The sequence below is a fragment of the Erithacus rubecula genome (assembly GCF_903797595.1).
Source record: "Erithacus rubecula genome assembly, chromosome: 1".
Taxonomy (NCBI): domain Eukaryota; kingdom Metazoa; phylum Chordata; class Aves; order Passeriformes; family Muscicapidae; genus Erithacus; species Erithacus rubecula.
In genome coordinates this window covers 10,017,619-10,031,905 of record NC_136658.1, presented here as the reverse complement: position 1 = coordinate 10,031,905, position 14,287 = coordinate 10,017,619, and the positions used below count along the sequence as shown (strand labels likewise).

The 14,287-nt window shown below is 38.7% G+C and overlaps 1 protein-coding gene across 7 annotated transcripts in view; it reads left to right on the top strand.

Moving 5' to 3' along the window:
• The window catches only part of NRIP1 (nuclear receptor interacting protein 1), a 91,161-nt gene that overhangs the window by 22,523 nt on the left and 54,351 nt on the right, over window positions 1–14,287 (top strand). For all 7 annotated transcript variants that reach the window (XM_079322676.1, XM_079322680.1, XM_079322675.1 and 4 more), the window contains one exon: window positions 5,823–5,907. The gene's annotated coding sequence lies outside the window, so the exon portion shown is untranslated. The remainder of the gene's footprint in view (window positions 1–5,822; window positions 5,908–14,287) is intronic.

Here is a 14,287-nt window from a genome sequence, read left to right as displayed (position 1 = left end):
CTCTTCTTTCTAAGTGTCAGCGGGTGATTAAGTTGGAAGGTTGTGAAATCTAAGGAAATGTACTATGGGCAAAACGGGGGCAGCGTTGTAGCGAGCAGACAGCCTTGTGTGTGCTGCGCCTTTCTTCTTGTGTATCCTGGTGATTTACTGGGCTTTTCGTTTAAAGAAGGATTCTGCTAAAATGCTTGACACGTGTTGAAGGTGTTGGGGAAAAAAAAACAGTGGGATTTCTGGCTTTGGGATTATGTTGTTGTTAAGAAGGCTGAAGTGGAAGTTGTCCTCTTTTGCCTCATCTCTCTGGAATCTGGAGACTATATTATTCCTTGTTTTATTTTGAGGGGACCTGCTGCAGTGTCAGACAGCTCCCAGGCTGATTAGAATTTAACTGAGTCATGGCACTATAAATGTTCAGAGGTACCGTAAAGCTTTATTTAACAAAGAGTGCGAATCCCATCTGCGAAGACCTATGGGGAGGCAGCAGTCACTTGTGGAAAGGGGGTGGTGTATTCCTGAGCGAGTAGGAAACATTTTCTTTAGTACACAAATGCGATTTACTGCTTCTAGGGCTGGCTGAACACATGAGAGAGTGACACATTAAGATGCCAGATGACAAAAGCTCTCTGAGCTGAGGATGTCTTGTGGTTGGGATCAGATTTTATGGCATCTGAGTAATTCTACTCTATGGGCATCACTAGCTAACATCTTGAAAGGCAAAACTTCTCATGGAGAGCAGTGTTCAGGCAGCTTTTGGGGGTTTTGTCCGAGGCAGCTGTCTTCCCACACTTGTGGTCGAGAAGTTTGTTGTGTCAGTGGTCTCCTGAGACAGAGTTGACATGAACTGCAAAGCAAGACAGCAAGTTAGTCATGAGTGAAATGTGTATGTGAGGTGTTTGTGTTCTGTGAGTGCCATGGGAGAGGTGAGGAGTAGTGACTGCATGTTTTGGGCTGGGGTGAAATCTGACCTGCTGCTACACCAGCCTATGCTTCTGGGTTATCTAATGAGCAAGAACTCTCTGTCAATGGCTTTCAGGGTTTTGTAGGCCATGCATGCATAGAATACAATGTGCAGTCAAATGCCAAACCATGCTGGATGGAGATTTTTGGCTTTTTTTCCCCTTGCAGGTGAAAACATGCTTTTCTTCTCTGCTCCCCATATGTGTTTCTTTTTCTAAAGTGACAGATGTGCTCACCAAAATTTATCATAGTCATAAAAACTATGTTGATAAATAAGTAGAAGTAAAAATGTTTTTATACTGTAAACTTAAAAGGGTGATTTAATCACTGGCTGTAGCACCTGCACTGCTTAATAATTGTGTTTGGGGTAAATTTGTTCTGTAAAAACATGAAGAAAATTTTTTTAAAGTGATTCAGTAAAGGTTGTAGAACTCAGGCATGAATTAACTTTATGATTCTCCTGTTTGCTTGTAGTTTTGCTTATTGCAGCATTTGCTTAAAGGAATTGACAAGTCTTTCTTGCTTAAAGCTTACTTTGTATCTTCAGAGCTAACCCTATTTTTCAGGCTTTGAACATTGGCAACAAGTTTATATAATGCCAGTTTTATTATTATTAGCACTGAGAGCATTGTTAATTTTACCAGTGACGGTGCAGGACATGACTATAATAAAAGATAAACCCTGTTTTGCCTTGTGCAGAGCACATGTATAAACTTGTCCAAGGCAAAGCTGGGGAGTTGCATTTCCCCCAGTCAGCTGTCCTGCTCTAGGGCTGTGCTTGACACCTCCTTGCAGAGCTATCAGAGAGCACGTGAAGCCCACAAGATTTTTGTGAATTATCATTTTAGAACAGCTCTTCTGAGCTTGCCTGTATCTGAAACCCCCAAAGACTTGGGCTGTATGTATCTTTTTTTCTCTGTGTGAATGTACAGGGAATGGAGGGGATCCAGAAGAGAGCCTGGGGAGAGTGTGGGGTTCCCAGCTGGGTTTGGGGGCACAATCCCCTTTTCCAGGGAGGGGTTTTTGGGGGCACAATCCCCTTTTCCAGGGAGGGGTTTTTGGGGGCACAATCCCCTTTTCCAGGGAGGGGTTTTTGGGGGCACAATCCCCTTTTCCAGGGAAGGGTTTTGGTGGCTGCCCTGCATGGGGCTGGCAGGGCTCATCTCCCACCTGCTGAGCAGTGGGTTGGGGATGAACAGGAGGCAGGGTTAATAGGATGGCTAGCCAATGGATTAAAAAGGATAAATAAATAACACTTTTGGGACAAGAAGTGCAAATTTTGAAGTATAAATCATTGCTGCTCAGGAGGGCAGGCAATGTCAAACAAGCAGAAAGGTACATAGGTAGGGAATGAAGCCTGAATGAGAGGAGAAGGTGTGAAAGAATATGCATAAATGTAAAAAAAAAGATAGAAAGCATAAATTTGACAATCTCTCTAAACAGTCTTGAGCTAAAGACAAAAAGGTTAATGGTAACAGCATTTGTGGTTTGCTCTTTCTTCCTGCCAGCAGGCCAAAATGATAAGAACAGTAACTCTGAGCTGTGCTGCTCTGCCTGCACAGAGGGGGAGAGCTGGGGAAAGTGTTTAAATAGGGTCGTGGCATTGCCTTTGGACATTTTGATGTTAGGGATTCACCAGTTGCACTGGAAAACACTGAGTTAGAAACCAGCACAGAAGGTTTGGCAGCCAGTACTTCTGTGTGAGCATCTGGGATCACGTGAAAGCTCATGTGTTTCCCAGTGGGAAGAAATTCCTTGGGAAAAGTGGGCAGAGAGAGTCTTTTGGTAAAGATGAATGCCTGCTCTTTAGGGTTTCTGGATTATTTATTTCAAATACTTGGAAATGCTAGCAGACCTATTTAGCACTTGAAAGAATTAATTTGGTAATTTATTTGGCTGTCTGTTGCAGGTCACTTGGCTTGATGGTTGAAGAAGGAGAATAGAAACTAAAACTCATGTAAATAAATATTCATGCGTAGAAAGGGGAAGAAGCATTTGCTAGACATCTTAGCTTGGGTCAAACCCCTCCTGGCATAGTCTTCTCATACTTAAATCGTTATTGGAGCTCATTGCTCTCATTTAATTGCCTGTCTTGAGTGAAGTTTTGTTTTCATACCACTTATTTTTAAATACCATTGCCTTCAGCAGAGGAAAACCAATTTTACTTGTAGACAAAATCATATTAAAAGCAGAAGCTGCAGATTTTCTGCTTTAGTCACTGGTTTCTAAGATGATCAGTTGAATGTAGGAAAGAAACTTGGGGTTGGGAAAGACTTCTGAAGGGGTGAACTTCCTTCTCTCAAGAGAGGAAGTTGTGAGGGAGTCCTTGTGAAGAGATCAGGTGCTAGATGTAAAGTGTGTTCCAGTCTAGGATGAAACTATTCTTTGTAAATAAATTAGGGAGTATTTAATTTGCCCCAAAACACAGTCCATGAAGTTCTGTGTTGAGATGTATCCAAGCAATAAGTCTTGCTCACAGATGAACTGTATTTTTGTTCTCATTGGTTGGTATTGTTGTTCTGATTTTTTTTTCCATAGCAAACTTTAAGATTCATAGCTACCTGCTTTCTGCTTCTTCTCTGTGCCTTTTCCCACTGGGAAAAGAAAGAGGGGAAGTGAACTGAAAAGCCTTTTCAGTGGTGTCAAAAGCAAGGCTTGCCTCAGATGTAGAAAGAAATGGTTCTTGGGCCAAGAGATGGCCTTGTTGGTGGTGTTCATGTTATCACCCATCCTGCATTTGATAGTCCATAAAACAACACAAATCAACATTCCAAAATTTATAAAGTGTATAAAGCCAATGGTTCAGATGCAAAGTGTTTGGGAATAAAATGCTCTTCTATGAAAGTTTTTTGGTTTTTTCTCCTCAATTTTTAAAACATATTGAAGGAATATGGAATTTTTCCCAGAAATAACAAATTACCTTGTTATCTTTTTGAAATCTCACAAACCTTTTGTAGTCACTTAGAACAATACAAAAAGACTGTTGAATGCTGACCTAGAGGAAATCCCACCTGTACATTCAACCTTGATGACAGTACTGAATGGAGAGGGTTTTTGTTCCTCGTTTTGTGTTTTTTCCCTACTATGTAGCAATCTCTCTTCTCTTGGAAGTAGAGAGTCGCTTGTCAATGGTGAAAAACATTTTGTCTGCCTCTATAGTATAGAGCAGTAATACTGGAATTAAATATTTTTCTCAAATTCAGGTGGCTTTGAAAGATGACTATGTTTTTTTTAATGTCACTGCTTTCTTCTACTTTTTGGGACCTCTTGTCCTGTTTTTCATTGTCCACAAAAGATTCCACATCCAGCTTATTTACCCTTCCAGTAGAATAGAGTTGAGAAGGCTTTGAGCTATGTTTATTAGCCTGGACTGTGTTTATTTACCTTTGTCACTGTGTACCTGTCATTTCTCTGTTAATTTCTACTGTGAAGATAGATCTTTTTCCCCCCTAATTGAGTATGAATTTTGAGCATTGTGCCCCTTCTGTGGTGCAACTTGCCTTTTCATTTTGTGGTGTATATGGAAGAAGGATTTAAAATGGCATGTGCATGTAGTATTCCAGGGTGTTTACTTATTTTTCAGCTTAATTGGCCCTATTGTTGGGCATGTTTTGTTGGGTCTTGGTGCTGGCAGCAGTCCAGCATGCTGCTGTTATTTCATGTACCTGAAAGGTTTGAATAGATGTTTTTTTGGATGATCACCCATTGATCAACACCTGTATCTTTTTTTTCCCAGTTAGCAAGCACATTGCAGTGGTCAGAATTAGGTGTTTTCTCTAATCTGGCTTGGACCCAAGAGGTTTTGTGGAGGGAGAAATGTGCCCCCAGCACACACACTTCCCACTCTTCCCCCTCTATCCTCTACCCACCCATACCCACCTGTGGGGTCATTGGTGCTGGAGGAATTGTGTGTTTAAAGAGCTTTTGTATGCATATTTTGTGGGAGCAGAGGTTAAAGGTGTTGAAATAAGGAGAGGAACTCACCCATTGCCAAGCAGAAAGAGGGAGGGGAAAGTTCAGCTAAGTGGTGGAGAAAGTCCATTCTTTTTCATTTTTTGAATTGTCTTTTATTGTATTTGAAGTTGACTCTATGCATAATAAGTTTGCTGTTTGGGTGGTAACTTGAAGACCTTTAATAGTGCTTTTCACAGCAACAAGGCTGAAATAGAAACAAGAATGATCTGGGCTAACTGTACGTTTGCAACTTACAATATTTAGCAATATTTCACTTAAGAGTAATAAACAAGTGCTGAGAAGAACTTTGAAGGCTGTGATTGTAATGGGTAACATTCTCTAACTTAAATAAAATAGTGTTATATGTGATTATTAAATCTCTCAAAAGCAAATACTACAATTTCTACTAGTTTATTTTTTTTCTAACGAATTTTGTTGTGTTTAGCATTGCACTCACCTGTTATACTATACTCCTTTCTTTACCTATGTGTAAATTAACAGAGGCTCTTTAAAAACTGATTTTGATGTTCATGGGTGCAAGTTTGAAGTGTTAAGCAGTAACCACTACATAGGAAAGAGGCCTTTCATGTCACAGCTGTTTTTTGAATGAAAGGAAGGAAAAGAGGATTCTGGCTTAGAGTTGAATGTGGATTTTGTTCTTGCAGAATAATGTCCCTTAGTACAAGTCTAGACAAGATGAGTTGTTTCTGCTAGTTTTACTCATGGTTCTGTCTGGAAGATTTTGATTTCTGAAGTTTGGAACTACATTTTTCTTCTGATATAAAAGTGTTATTTGCAGTTTGTACTTACCAAAATAAAGCATTGCTTTCTGTTACACCAACACCAAGAAAGTAGATATTAGGTAGAAAAGAATGATTTGCAGAATTTCATAGGGGAATTTCTGTTCTTTTCAGATCAAGCATGAAATTTTTGAGGAAGAAAATTAATGCATCCTTGGACTCCTGAAGGAACAGCTTTCCTAATGGAACCACATTCAAGGTAAATAATTTGTTTGGGTTGTTTACCTTGTCTCTTTGGTTTGGGGCTTGTTCTTTGTCTTGCTAAAGCTGCCAGACAACTGTGTGCCATGTATGAGCCTTCTAGGATTATAATATGTTTTGAAGTGATAAATGTTCAAATTAACCCCTCTCCTTTACTATAAGAGTTGTGGAATTTTTTAATTTGTTTATGTGCTGATTAAAGAAAAAGAAGTATTTTTGTGACATCTGAACATCTTGTGTGTAATTCACTGTTAAGTTCTGAAGGTTAAGCCCACTTGTTTGGGAGGTAGCTAAATAGTGAAAAGCTTGGTTTACATGTAATTTCAGAGCGAAAGAAGATTAAATAACACTGTGTTACCATCTCTTATTTTTTAAATAAAACAGTTCCAAATTGAGCTTGTGTGGCAAGGGACTGCCACAGTAAAATCATTATTAGATATTACGTTACAATGGCTTGTAGACATTTAGCATCACTGTCATTTTGTTTGGATCTGCTCCCTCGGTTCCCATTTCCTAAATCCTATTTTTCTTTGATACCAGGGAATAATTCCCCGAGTGTTGTCCAGTGATTGCTTATGTATATGCACTTTGGTTTGTGAGTCATTTTATTCACTTGAGTAGCCCCACTGTCCTCTGTGGGCCTACATGCGTGCCTAAGAACTTGAGAATGCTGATGAGCATAAAGAATACAATTTGGGCATGTCATGGTTGACAAGCAGTTGTTGTTTTGTTTCTGGTCTCTCTTAGGACTCATTTGCATTGCCTCCAGTGGCAACTTTTGTGAGCATTAGTAGGGAAGGTCTAGAAGCTGGAGGCAGTCGTACCAAATCCCAGCCTGCAGAGCTTCTCATATCCATTGTAATGGCACAGATTGCAGATGCAAGGGTATATTTTTATTTCTTTAATCTTAAAATAAATCCGTGTGTTGCTTGGCTTTACTCAAATACATCATTGGTCTGCGTAGTGCTGTTTGAGCATCTCCAACACAATAGAATATAGCCAAGTGAAATCCTTACAAAACATATGCACTTCTTAAATTGTGGGGATTTGGATTTAACCAGAACCAATGTTTTGCAAATAACCAGAAATTGGGATTAGAGATCCATTTTTTCTCCACAATGTTTTTTTCTATTTCTCTTTTCAAAAATAAAGAAATTGAATATTTCTGTAGTGCATCTTCTAGTTGTCAAGCAATTGTATTTACAGAAAAGTTAATGGTATTACTTGCTGGTCTCAGAATCAGTAAGACAAGCACTTTGGAATTAAAACATAATTAATTAATTAGCAATTTAAAACTGGAGAATTGTTGTGATCAGCAGCAGATGGTCTCTAATACAGCTTTAATAGAACTTTGTAGACAGTGGCTTTTGTGGCAACAAGCCTTTTGAAATCTTTCACATCTTCAAAAACAGTTAAAGTAATTCAAAGCTTTGGTTCAAGTTTGTTTCCTCTTTTTTAAAAGAGTTCTATTTAGTCAGAGTTACAGAAACATAAGCTGTAAAAAAGATGTTGCACCAAGTGTTCAACTAGTCAGTGGAGTGGTTAAGCTAAAGATTTGGGAATGTTTGTCAGTGTATGCATGTCTGGTAATCCCCACACACTCTGTGTTGTTTTCTGCTCCTAACCTATGTTATAAAGGAGTTATGGGCAATCATTGTTTTTTTGGAGTGGATAGTAGGTTTGTTTACTAGTTATGAACACTAATTGTGGAATGCCTGTGTTAGTGTACTGAGTTTGCTTGCATATATAAATAGCTTTATTGTGGAGTGTAGTAGTGTCTTGACCAGAGGTTTGTTATTGTCACTGGAATTAGAGGTCTTTAAGTCAGAGTTTTGGATCCTTAGGGTAGACTTTCTCCTAAAGAGTACTGCTTTAGAAACATATCTGCTGGTCTTGTTGATGCTGTGTTGCCTTCATGAATTAATAGACAGTGGAGCAGAAGACAACCGTGCTTTAGTTGAGCTTGCATAAAAGAAAAAGTGTGTAGCTAGAATGAATAAATTATGTCTTTAAGTCTGTGCAAGTGTGAGGAACTTCAAAGGATGCAACTCACCTGGAGATGCAGATGAGAATTACAGACTCATAGTAAGTGTAACCATCTTGTCAAAAGAACAAGATGGTGACTCAGTGTGAGGAGGGCTGGCAGAGGCAGCCTTTAATTGAGGAGAAATTGGTCACTGTAAACAAATTATGTCTTATTTTTAATGATGGGTTTCAGAGAACAGCAAATGAGTGCAGTATGATCTTGGCTGATAGCATGTGCTTTTCTTGTTGGATAAAAACCCAAAAGCCTGAGGATATGAAGTTGCTAGCAGAAGTTTCACATCTTTTTTTCTTTCTGCTCTCTCCGCTCTGAAGAGGAAGACGTAGGCTATGCCAGTGGAAGAAACTCACTTTTTTGGTTGTTAAACTGATTAGTATTTGGACATATTTTGTCTTTGGGGACTAACACAGGGCTGGTAACTTGCAGGGTAGAGAAGCATCCCTCACTCTTTCCTGTAGCTTGGTGTTTAATACTAAAAGCAAACTTTTAGATTTAACATATTTGAACTTGTACTAGATAGGGTTAATAGGCTAGAACAAAAGGTCAAAGCATAAGGCATTAGGCTTAATTAAGGGAGAGCAAGAGTGGCTGGAGTGTGTGACAGTTAAATGGGTTTCCCACAGACTAATGTCTGTTACAGTGCAACCATGCCTCAACTTAAGTGGGTTATTTTGTGCAAAGGGCAGCCGTGATTAGCAGTTTGACATGCCAGACGTTTCTGGCCAATCCCATCTGTTTTGGAGGTTAAAAAGCATACCTTTATGAGCTGATAGATTGATTTGTGTGCCTGTCTGGTAAAGATTAGGAGTCCAAGGCCGGTGCTGTAAATGCCAGTTATGGAATATTGTGCTTTCTTAGCCGCTCTTTGTTTAAACTGTGGCGCAGCGGGGCCAGCAGCTCTAAAAGTGACTGTGCAGCCACGGTGAGTGTTGGGAACCAGCAGCACTCTGGGAGGAACATTTCCTCCTTCCTCAAGCTTTGGTGCTTGAAAGGTTTCAGCATTTGTCTGAACTCATTATGCTGTCTGTATCCTTCCTGCTCTGCTGCTGAGCTGGGGCGATACACGCGTGTTCTGTTGTTTTTCCTTTGTAGCTCTTACTTTCAGGATAGTTTTTTCTGATTGTGTCATGAGGTTGCCTTAGAAGCCTAAAATAAAATGGGTAGTACAATAAGTCTTGACTGTGTTTCTCGTCATCTTTATGACTTTGTAAAGTCAAAGTTACATTACTATTAATATAAGACTATTAATAAATCGTTGATGCAATAAAACTGTTTTTGATAATGTTCAAGGCTCATACACAGTTGAAGGTGATTATCCTATTTTAAAATCAAGTAGAGGTCAGACTGTATTGTAAGATAACTGACTGTGGCCCAAATGGTATGTGATAGCTTCGAGTCAAATGACAGCCTTCCTCATTTTAAATATATACACAATTTAGAATTAAATTGTTAACTTAAATTGCATTTTATGTAACATGTTGATTAACTTCCCCTGCATTTTGTGAAAGCAGGGAGATATAAGCATTCACCTAAAAGTCATGCTTAAAGCTCTGATTTTTAAGACATTGTTCAAGTTTTCCCTATTCTGTCTCTTTTCCATTCAAGCAGTGACACTTGTAGCTAAATATAACTGAGACAAATTAGCATTTGGCACCTTACATTTAGCATTTCTACATTAACTTCTAGAATTAGTCACCTGTCTAAAGTTTCCTGGTTTTCTCCTTGCAAATGCGATTCTTTCCCTTCTCCATTTAAGAGCAAATGAAATTGGATGGTAGCAATGATTTGCTATTCATACTGTAAAGATTCCATGTATCTGAGATGTATTTTTCTGTGGCAGCTGTGACCTGTTCCTAAAGAGATTTCCTAATTTGCCAGTAACTTTTCTTCACTTTAGGAAGCTCTGTAAGAGCCACCCTAGTTTTCCTTTTTTCTTGTGGAAGTCTCTTCCTTTTACTTCTGTTTGAAATGCCCAGAAATATTTTGTGTCCTCTAGGATGAGCAAGGCAACATCATTATCTTGCAGTTTATTTAGTAACATGGAGCTGAAATGGGCATATGCAGCATCATGTTCTCTATGGAATAATATCTATTTAAATGATTTGGATCTAATACATATTTACATGAAAAAACGTCTTGCCCTTCTCTGTGGGGAGAGAAGGTGAACAAGCATAAATTTTATAATACTCATTGCTTCTCTTGCACTAAATCATACTTAAATTGCAGAAGGTTGTTGGCTTGAGAATTGTATAAAAAGTGCTTGGCTAGTAAAATAGGGTGCAGGGAGATTTATCTAATTTAATACTAAGAAAATGTTGTCAGCTGCAGTGTATTGATATGGGACTGCCTAAGTCCAAAAGCTGTACTTTAGATTTTTGTGTATATGTATTTGTAATAATTTCATGGTTATAATACACAAAATGTAATCCTGAGATGATCCATCAGTGTAGCGTGCATGTGTGCTCTGTTTTGGCTAATTTGATTGCTATTGATCATATTTGAGCCATTATCTAATATTTTAGGAATTGATGGACTGTGTCTTATTTTTTCTGCTGTTTCAGGGCATGTCATACTTTATGAAGTTTCTTGCATACAATAGTCATTGTTAAAAAGGTTTTTTTTGTAAATGCTGTTGGAGCATTATTAGCATTAGTTTTCATGTAGCATTCTACAAGTTGTAAACTAGTCAGTTTAGCACTCCCAAGTGTAAAGGCCTATACCAAATATTTGCTAGTTCTCAGCGGTATGGATGTATTTTTTAAAAGTATATTTCATGTTGTGGCTTTCATTTAGAATATTATAAAACGTTTGCATAAGATATTCATACAGCTTGATTGGCCATTAGGCAGTAGAAACAATTCTGAAGTGTCCCTTGCTTTCAATTTTGTGTAGTCTTAAAAAAAAAAAAAAAAAAAAGGATGGACTCAGTCGTTGATGTTTTAGAAGATTTACTTTTTTAATCTAATTGACAAAAAGTGAGTACTTGGTTGGTGTCCCTGACCCTTTGCAAACTGGGTTAGAAAGGATGCTGCACAATCCTTGTGAACTGGCCGACTATGGATTTCTCCTTATTTTAGATTTCCATACTCTTTGACCTTGTAGCTGTTGACTTTGGTCTGGAACAATTTCAAAGTCATGTAAATGAATGTAATTAAGGTATTGCTTATCATCTCAGAGAGTTCACAATGATGCTTATTGGCTAGAAAGGTTTGTTTACTTAATATGGAAGGTTAATAGAAGGTTAAATTTTACTGTGTAAAATGGCTTCATAATGTTTTTATTTAGCAGCTGAAGAAAATAGTGTTCAAAAAGGCAAATAATAGTTTTATTTGACCTCCATGTGTTTCCTGTAGCTTGCATTATTGGGAAAATTTATCTTCATTGCATAGTCTTATTACAGTTTTCCTTTCTCCACCTTTTACAAAGGGAGCCTCTCAGAACTATTTGGAGGCCTTTGTGTACAAAAGGAGCTACATTAAGGAAGGAAGTGCAGAAATGTTTGACAATAATTGCTATAAGTAGTCCATCCACTTCCACTCTGCCTTTTGTTCCCCCTCCCTGTTATTGCCAGAATGAGATTCAGGCTTTGTTCTTTGGTGTTTCTTTTGTCTTTTCTGCTGCAGAAATACAGTGAGAAAGCAGTGTGGAACAGCAGGGAAGAACATCAAGTTTCTGGTTTCTGCCTTCATTTCTCTGGCAATAGGAAGAACTGGGCCTAGGCCTCTATTTTCTTGCCAGTAGCCTTCATCTTTGACTATAGTTGTTTTGCTTATCATTTATGGAAAAAATTGCTTGTCTGAGTGGTTTTTTTTTTGTTGTTGTTTGTTTTTTTCCCCTTCACTGAAGAGTTTCTGTAGTTGGTAAAGAGATGAGTATGTGGCAAGTGTCATACTAAGCACATCAAAAAGACCCCAAAAACATTTTTCCCACACCTTTTTTTGTCTCATGGTATTTTTCTAGAATTGCAGCTTCCAGATGTAGAAACAGACATCCCTGCTGGGTTGGAGATCCAAGCAAGGATGTTCTGTCAGTCCTATACTGAGTTTGGTGGGGAAGGACAAAGCTATGTGAAATACAACTTTCTGCACAGATTTCTGGATCCATCTGGGCAGCAAGGACTGCTGTCTGTGTTTACCTTATTTTGCAGAGTACTTGGTTATTGTAATTTCTCTCTAACAAGAGAAGCATGTGGGCTCCTCACTGTTGAGGCACCTAATTTTCTTCTGATTACTTGAATTTTATGTGCTAAAGTAATTATGCAGCAATGAGGATATCCTTCAAATGCTCATTAATTCAATGCAGTCTTATTTGACTTTTTCTAGATTGTGGAGATAGTCTGTAACTCAAACCCAAGAGCACCCCTTGCCTTCCCATTTTTGCTAGAGCTGAAGGTTTCAGGTTCTATTCTTTTCTTCCTAAGTGTGAAGACACGACAATAGTGTGTTTTTTCTTCAGTTTATGATAACAACCATAAATTGAAATAATCTAAAGGTGCTTTTAGAAGGAGGATAGCAAAATCTCTTTGGGTGAGGTGTGAGAAGAAGCTGAAGTTCAAAACCAGACTGTAATGATCCAAAAGGATTAGGAAGGCTGGGGAGGTGGAACACCTTCTGTTTTGAAATCAGGAGTGGTGGTGTTGCATTCTCTAAGTCCAGAATTCACCTGAATTCCAAGATCATGTGTTAAAATCCTAGAACTCCCAGCATAATGGATCTCTAGAGGTGTATGGCTATGGGAAAGAAAGGCAAGACCAGCAGAAAAATCCACATAATCTGTTACTTTGGCTCCTATTTATGGAAGATAAGGGAAGAATCTATGCACCTTTGCTGATCACTTTTGCTTAGCTAACATGTAAAGCAAAACTTCTCCAAACAGTGGCCATATGAGAGTGCAGAATTTCTTGAAGAAAAATTTCCTCTTGCCTCTGGGAGTCCAAAGGATTTTTCAAGAATTCGTTCTGGTCCTCTGACTTACTGATGTTGAAATCTCTGCTCCCTTAAATTTTATCCTGCTATAAAATAAATGCAAAAAGACCATTTAATAAACTGTGCTGATAGTATTTTGTAACCTCTTTGTGCTCCCTCACATAGGTTTAACTGTTGAGATGAAAAGATAACAAGGTTGTGCAGAATCACATTTATTGTTTACTGAACTCTGGCTCGTCTTTAGATTGCAATATCAAACATGAAAGTTTGAGTGTGTCTCTTGGATATAGCTCTTGAGCACAGCTGTCTGGAGTGCTTGCTCACAAACTTTTTTTTTTTAAGCTTGTTTGTCATATGCCCAAGGCTATCTGAGCATGCATATGACCCAACTGGTTTTTGATCTGAACTGCATAAAAGGTCACTTTGCTGAACTTTATCTTCTGGACCTCAAGTTTTACCATTAGTGATTTTCTACTGTGAATTTCATAAGTGAAAAAATGGTCTGTTCAGTGTGCCCTTCAGGCTTTCCAGGCAATTTCACTTTTGCCTTACCCTGCTCTGGTTTTGTTTTCAGAGTATTCTGACACTTCATAGAGGAAGTGAACAGTATTTGGACACTATTTTTGGGGTAATGCTGTGTATTTTGGGTTGCAGTGCTGTATGGTTTCTCTAGCTCTGGTGTCTTGTCCAGGCAAATGTCAGCTGTATTGTCTCTGCAAAACTGAACTTGAGCATTAGGGCAGGTCTTAAAATATCCTCTTTGTGCTGATGATCACACTACTTCTGTGCCTTCTACTTATGACTTTGTTGTTCCTTTTTGAGAAAAACTGTGCATGCTTCACAAGGTACCAGGAGCACAAAAACAATCAAATTTCCTCTGTTCTAGTCTTCTGGGGATATCATAGGCCCCTGCTGTTCTGCTTCTTAAGTAGATTTGGAGTCTCTGATACCAGTTACTCTTTTAGATAATGGATTGTATGAATTTAACATATAAGCATGCTTGCCTCCTTTTCCTGTCCTCTGTAAAGGTCACTGTACAGGAGGGAAAGTTGAGTCATAGGCTATAAACACTTGGAGGTCTGCTATCTGATCTAATTTTTGTTAGCTTAGTGCTTGGTGCTGTGGCAGGTGGACTTTGTCAGGTTTATCCGTGGCGGTGCTGCTGACCCTGGTGACCTGCTCATTCCTGTGCAGAAGGTCCCTTCCCTGCAGGGAGATGGCACAACTCAGGGTATGTTGTCTCCTCACTTCTGTACCTTGCTGAGCAAAGAGAGTTGCTTGGAGATGCAGCTGTCCTATGTGTGGTTTCTCTTTTTTCTTTTTTCTTTTTTTTTTTTTTAAAATCTAAAAACTTGCCGGTCTCCCATTGACATCATCTTCAGGATTTGGAAAATTCTGGAAGGATGTTC